We start from the raw sequence: 7,017 nt of genomic DNA on the forward strand, positions 1-7,017 counted from the left end.
CCCCCTCGAGCCAGTGCATCCACATGGTCAGGGCTCGGACAACAGCCAACAGCTCCCGATCACCAACGTCGTAGTTCTGCTCCGCCGGGCTGAGCTTCTTGGAGAAGAAGGAACAGGGGCGGATCTTGGGTGGCGTGCCGAGCATTGAGATAGGACCGCGCCTATCCCTACCTCGGATGCATCCACCTCCACTACGAACAGTAGTGATGTATCGGGGTGGGCCAGTACCGGGACTGAGGTGAACAGACCCCTCAGGTTACTGAAGGCCCTGTCAGCCTCAGCAGACCAGCGGAGCCAGGATGGCCCACCCTTCAACAGAGATTTGATGGGAGCTGCGACCTTGCCAAAGCCAATAAAGCGCTGCACCTCCTTTACCATGGTTGGAGTCGGCCAATTACGCACGGTTGAAATGCGATCTCCCTCCATCTCTACACCTGAGGTGGTAATGCGGTATCCGAGGAAGGATAAGGACTGTTGGAAAAACAGACACTTTTCTGCCTTGGCATAAAGGTCATGTTCCAACAGTCGGACCAGCACTTTGCGAACCAGGGACACATGCTCGGCGCGCATAGCGGAATACATCAGAATGTCATCGATGTAGACCACTACATGGGCCAGCATATACATATATCGCTTATATATTGCTTATATATCGCACAGAGTATACCATACATTAGGAACACCTTCCTAATATTGAGTTGCACCTTCCCCTTTTGCCCCCAGAACAGCCTCAATTCATCTGGGCATGGACTACAAGGTGTCGAAAGCGTTCCACAGGGATGCTGGCCCATGTTGACTCCATTGCTTCACACAGTTGGCTGGATGTCCTTTGTGTATGCAAAACATTAAGAGCACTATTTCCATGACATAGACCATCCAGGTGAAAGCTATGATCCCTTATTGATGTCACTTGTTTAAAGGTGAGGAGACAGGTTAAAGAAGGATATTTAAGCCTTGAGACAATTGAGACATGGATTGTGTATGTGTGCCATTCAGAGGGTGAATGGGCAAGACAAAATATTTAAGTGCCTTTGAACGGGGTATGGTAGTACCAGGCGCACCGGATTGTGTCAAGCACCACAACGCTACTGGGATTTTCACACTCAACAACTTTGGGAATCATTGGAGTCAACATGGGCCAGCATCCCTGGGGAACACTTTCAACACCTTGTAGATGCCCCGACGAATTGAGTCTGTTCTGAGGCCAAAAGTGAAGACCTGCAGTCAATTTATGCAATACATTAGGAGATAAAGCATTCACGTTCTTCATTTCACCTGTCACATTATTTTACATTATAAAGCTTACCATAGTCCCCCAGAACAGTTGAGCCAGTCACGTGTTTGTTTGTAAATAGTACAACACGAGAAATTGTGAGCAGGTGAGTCCAGCTGTGTATTGACAGGGTTCCTGTTTTATATTGAAAGTAAACAGTGTTTTTTGGCTTCAATAGAGTGATCAGGGATGTGCAACTATAGTTTTCCTTCACAGACAATACATAAGTGCAACACATTCGGCAGAAAATAGCGTCATTTTCATCAGATGACAAAAGAAGTGCACTGCTATTTGGCTGGCAGCCACACAAGTAAATGAGCTTACAATGAAAAAGCAAGGTATTTTTTGCAAAAACGATGCATGGCCATCATATTTCTAATGATTATCATAGAAAAAATGTAGCCAGCTACCTTTCCTTTTTTGCTTGAAGTTAATCTTGAATTTTACTGGAGAAAAGTAGGCTGGTTACACCAAGAAAAGTTCTGGAGAAAAGTAGCTACACATCAGTCAGAGCGCTGTCTGCAGATAGAATGCCCATTGGTGAATGCTCATCGGAGTGGATAAGTGCAGCTGAAGCACAAAATGTGCCATATGCCGGGCAGAAATTACAATATGAAGCATTTTAGAAATGTGTTTTAAAAAAGCAGCAAGATTTCTTATGTGTTGTATCTTTTTTTTCTGTGTGAAAAATTAAGAATTCTGCATTAACGCAACCACTAATTTAAACTTAGTAGTTATCTAAGTAAGTTACTGAATTAATAAGGTGACAGGGCATCATCTTGTGTAAGCTTTCTGCCGTGTTTGAGAAGTCAAAGCCCTTTGGATGAGTTATCTGTACAGCTGCCACTGCTAACTTTTGATTTCCTTGCATTTTTTCTCCTCTCTGTTCTCGACCAGTCTGCTCCTCCTTCATCTTCTCAGAGCAGAGCAGGCAGGACTGTTGCCCTAGCGACTTCAGACTCCACACAGACACAGTGTTTACACATGCTGCTTCAGAGCCAGTTCTGTTCTTCCTTCAGACAAGCATGTGTCCAAACTTTGTTCATTTGCACAATGTCTCTCGTTCACATTCGCTTGTAAATGTCCAAACTCACCAAAAATGACATTCATGGCTCCTACCTATGTATAACTTAATGAGCTGGATTGCCTGTCTTTGCAATTCATTTATTTTCGATTGAGCTTATTAGCATATTTAGCTTGGAGCCTCCATGGAAATTCGATATTACTTGTGCTAATTTTGTTAGCAAAGAGGAGGACTTGTGTTGTCTAACGTTTTTGAGGTCTGGGGAGGATATGAGCCAACATTCAATATGTCTAATCTAGTCTATACCTAATCATTAATATATGTGAAACAGTTGGATAGATATTCCCCCGTCCTCCTGGGTGGAAGCTTACCAGGAATGGTGTTGTCAAGGAAGAACCCAAAGAAGCATCCAACAAACATGGTTGTCAGAATCACCTGTAGCAGTTGGTTCAGCTCGACCACACCAGACAAAGAGAATACAGTTCATTACACTGGGCCAAGTCACATATTAGAGGAACGTCAGATCTCAGCAACATGCCCTCCACATGCCCTCTATGTTAAACTTCTGTTGAGCTTTTCCACAAGTTTTTTTGTAAAACAATGAACAGGGAATGTAGACAACTGTCCAAAACATTTTGAGTCTCCAGATTTGAAACTCCAGCTGCAGATATGACCCCAAACATGACCAAGAACATTCCTCCAACCACAGATGTGGGGAAGGTGGTGAAAATGGCTCCAATTTTACCAAACAGTCCCATGATGATCATCAAGACGCCACCAGCAACAATCACCATTTGACTGCCAACCTGCAAAAATAAGAACAATGTCTGTTGAAACTGTATTTCAGCCAATAGCTTTTATACCTTCCATATTCCCAAAAACATTTATTAATCTATAATGTGCTCAAAATCATATTGTAGTTTAATATCTAAAAACAGATCATACTATTGAAATATAGCCTCAATCCCATCTCACCTTGGTGATGCCCACATTCTCACTGTAGGAGGTGATTCCGTTGCCCGTGCCCCAGGCTCCAGCCAGCAGACAGCCAAGCCCCTCAATGCCAATGCCCCTGTTGATGGCATGCTTGGGGGTGGAGGGGCCCCTGATAGCCTGGCACAGGCGTGTAGCTCAGTTGGTAGAGCATGGGGCTTGCAACACCAGGGTTGTGGGTTCGATTCCCATGGGGGGCCAGTATGAAAAAAAATATATATATGTATGCACTCACTAACTGTAAGTCGCTCTGGATAAGAGTGTCTGCTAAATGACGTAAATGTAAAAATGTAGTCCCCCACCGACTCTATCATGGAGGATATCACCCCAGCCAAGATCCCTACCACTCCTGCCAGGCTCACAGTTGGTAAACCCCACTGACCTGAGATTGGAATCAGAATCAGGTGATCCAGTTAGTATATGCAATAAATGCAACAGTTTCTAAGATTTTACTGAGTTACAGTTCATACTGTATAAGGGAATCAGTCAATTGAATTAAATTCATTAGGCCCTAATCTAAAAAAAAAAAAGTAGGGGCGTGGATCAGAAAACCAGTCAGTATCTGGTGTGACCACCGGTTGCCTCATGCAGAGCGACACATCTCCTTCGCAAAGAGTTGATCAGGTTGTTGATTGTGGCCTTTGGAATGTTGTCCCACTCCTCTTCAATGGCTGTGCGAAGTTGCTGGATATTGGCGGGAACTGGAACACGCTATCGTACAAGTCGATCCAGAGCATCCCAAACAGATCAATGGGTGGTGATATGTCTGATGAGTATGCAAGCCACGGAAGAACTGGGACATTTTCAGCTTCCAGGAATTATAGATCCTTGCGACATGGGGCCATGCATTATCATGCTGAAACATGAGGTGATGGCGGCGGATGAATGGCACGACAATGGGCCTCAGGATCTCGTCACGGAATCTCTGTGCATTCAAATTGCCATCGACAAAATGCAATTGTGTTCATTGTCCGTAACTTATGCCTGCCCATACCATAACCAAACTGACACCATGGGATACTCTGTTCACAACGTTAACATCAGCAAACCGCTTGCCCTCACGATGCCATCTGCCCAGTACAGTTAAAACCGGAATTCATCCGTTAAGAGCACACTTCTCCAGCGTGTCAGTGGCCATCGAGGGTGAGCATTTGCCCACTGAAGTCGGTTCCAACGCCAAACTGCAGTCAGGTCGAGACCCTGGTGAGGACGACGAGCACACAGATGAGCTTTCCTGAGACGGTTTCTGACAGTTTGTGCAGAAATTCTTTGGTTGTGCAATCCCACCGTTTCATCAGCTGTCCGTGTGGCTGGTTCCGGGTGGCTGGTCCAGCTCTCCTGGTGGCTGGATGTGGAGGTCCCGGGCTGGCATGGTTACACGTGGTCTGTGGTTGTGAGGACGGTTGGACGTAATGCCAAATTCTCTAAAATGACGTTAGAGAGAGGCGGCTTATGGTAGAGAAATTAACATTAAATTCTCTGGCAACAGCTCTGGTGGACATTCCTGCATTCAGCATACCAATTGCACACTCCCTCAAAACTTGAGACATCTGTGGCATTGTGTTGTGTGACAAAACACCATTCAAACTTTAAAACGTGCAGACCGGTCTGGAATAGTGTGCTATTATATAACTTTTTGATAACATTTATACATTTTAAACTATTATACGTTTTGTCCTTCTTTTTGTCCTCCATCCACTTTCATTAGATTTCTTCAACATTATAAAGGTCCCATTGTTACAAACTCCCAGACTTCCAACATTCTATTCACTGTAAACAATGTAACTTTTGACACAAAATCAGCTACTTTGACCACTTTCCCAAGAACTTAAACAATAGAGCATATGAAATCTTAGTCTGTTTCTCTGCTATTCAAATCTGAAATCAGAATATAATTATATTATACCAATCAAAATATATAGCTGTTTTAGTAATCGCATCAACTACATTTCCTCTTAGCTTTTACAAACAACTGAAAGTTTGTCCACTTTCCCAACAAGTTAGACAGAAACTTAGAGGGTATGACATATTCGTCTACTTCTCTGCTATTCAAATCTGGAATCAGAACAGAATCAGGAAAATCTGGCAGAATCTTCTACCAATCAGGAGCTACAGCTGTTTTAGTAACCGCATTAACTACTTTTCCTCTGAACTTTTACAAACAATTGAAATTCTGACCACTTTCCCAACAAGTTAGACAAAACAATTAAGGGTATGAAATCTTTATCTGTTTCCCTACTATTCAAAACTTCTACCAATCAAGAGGGAGAGCTGTTTTAGTAACCGCTTCAACTGCTTTCATTAAAGCTGTTGAATATAAGTGCCATGGAACTTTGAGAAATGTCAAATTATAGCACTGGGGGAGCACATTCTAAGCACGAGACAGTCTACTTCTCTAATATTCAAATCAGAAATCAGAACAGAAATATGTTCTACTGATCAAATGATACAGCTGTTTTAGTAACCGCATCAACTTCATTTTCTGTGAACTTTTAGAAACAACTGCTGTTTTGACCACTTTCCCAACAACTTGGACAAAAGCTTGAGAGAGGGAGAAAGAGAGAGTGAGAGAGGAGAGAGAGAGAGAGATGGGGGTGTGGGTAGAAATCACATATTGCAGAGATCAGATGTTCTGTCTAGAGTCTAAAGACTATTGCATAAGGATTTCCTCCCCGGTCACATTATACATTTCACAGTGAATTAGGATTCATTTAAATCCCTTTGCTTTGTAGTATCATCAGAAACAGACGTGTTGTACAGTAGTAGTTGGAGATGAGTATTAAGATGAGATGCAGAGTACTACTATAACATCATCCAAACAAAGGTGGCCTTTTATGAATCAACCCCTTCTATATTTCCATAGAGGGAAAAAAGGTCAGTCAAATTGAGAACAGTCTCTATCAGACTGCCAGCCAAAGTGCAGGTCCTTAGCTAACCCGACCCAGAACATGCAGCCTGCATGGCCAAACAACATGGCCTGCTTGAGTCACACAGCACATGGTTTCTCTAGATCAAATTCTAGGCCTTGAAGGGCTGATTCAAATCTTGTGAGGTTATGTAAAAACCATGGCTTTCCAATCAAGACTCATGTAATGGCCGTTGACTGTCTCCTGTGTGTCTTTGTCCTCTGATACTATAGGCCCCACTTTCAATTATACTATTGATGACAGATGGACTGGTAATGACAGCTGACCCACTAAATACAGTGAACTGATCATGTGTCTGTTTGTAAATGTTTACTCCTATGGAATTACAAAACAATTTGCCAAGTTTCTAACTGATACATGTTCAATGCGTCATATCTCATAGCCTGGTCAGGGTTGTGCTGGAGTTTCGCTCCCTAGCGAGATCAACACATCCATTGTTTTCCTCACAGCTGACGTCCAGGATATTGGAGAAATCAAAAAAGTATCAGTGGGGCTTAGCCTGCAGGAATGTGTTATTAAAGTGAACTAGTTTCTCGACCTAATAAGATGGAAATCCGTACCTAATCCTATTATGACTTTATGATGCAAAGCTCTGAGTCAGGTTATGGTTGACCAGGTTGGACCTGGGCAGCTGGGCAGTGCCATACATGGCCTTACAGTACACCATAGATAGGTGTTGTTCTATCTTACAGTACACCATAGATAGGTGTTGTTCTATCTTACAGTACACCATAGATAGGTGTTGTTCTATCTTACAGTACACCATAGATAGGTGTTGTTCTATCTTACAGTACACCATA

Source organism: Coregonus clupeaformis, chromosome 11, assembly GCF_020615455.1.
Source record: "Coregonus clupeaformis isolate EN_2021a chromosome 11, ASM2061545v1, whole genome shotgun sequence".
In the NCBI taxonomy this organism is placed as follows: Eukaryota; Metazoa; Chordata; class Actinopteri; order Salmoniformes; family Salmonidae; genus Coregonus; species Coregonus clupeaformis.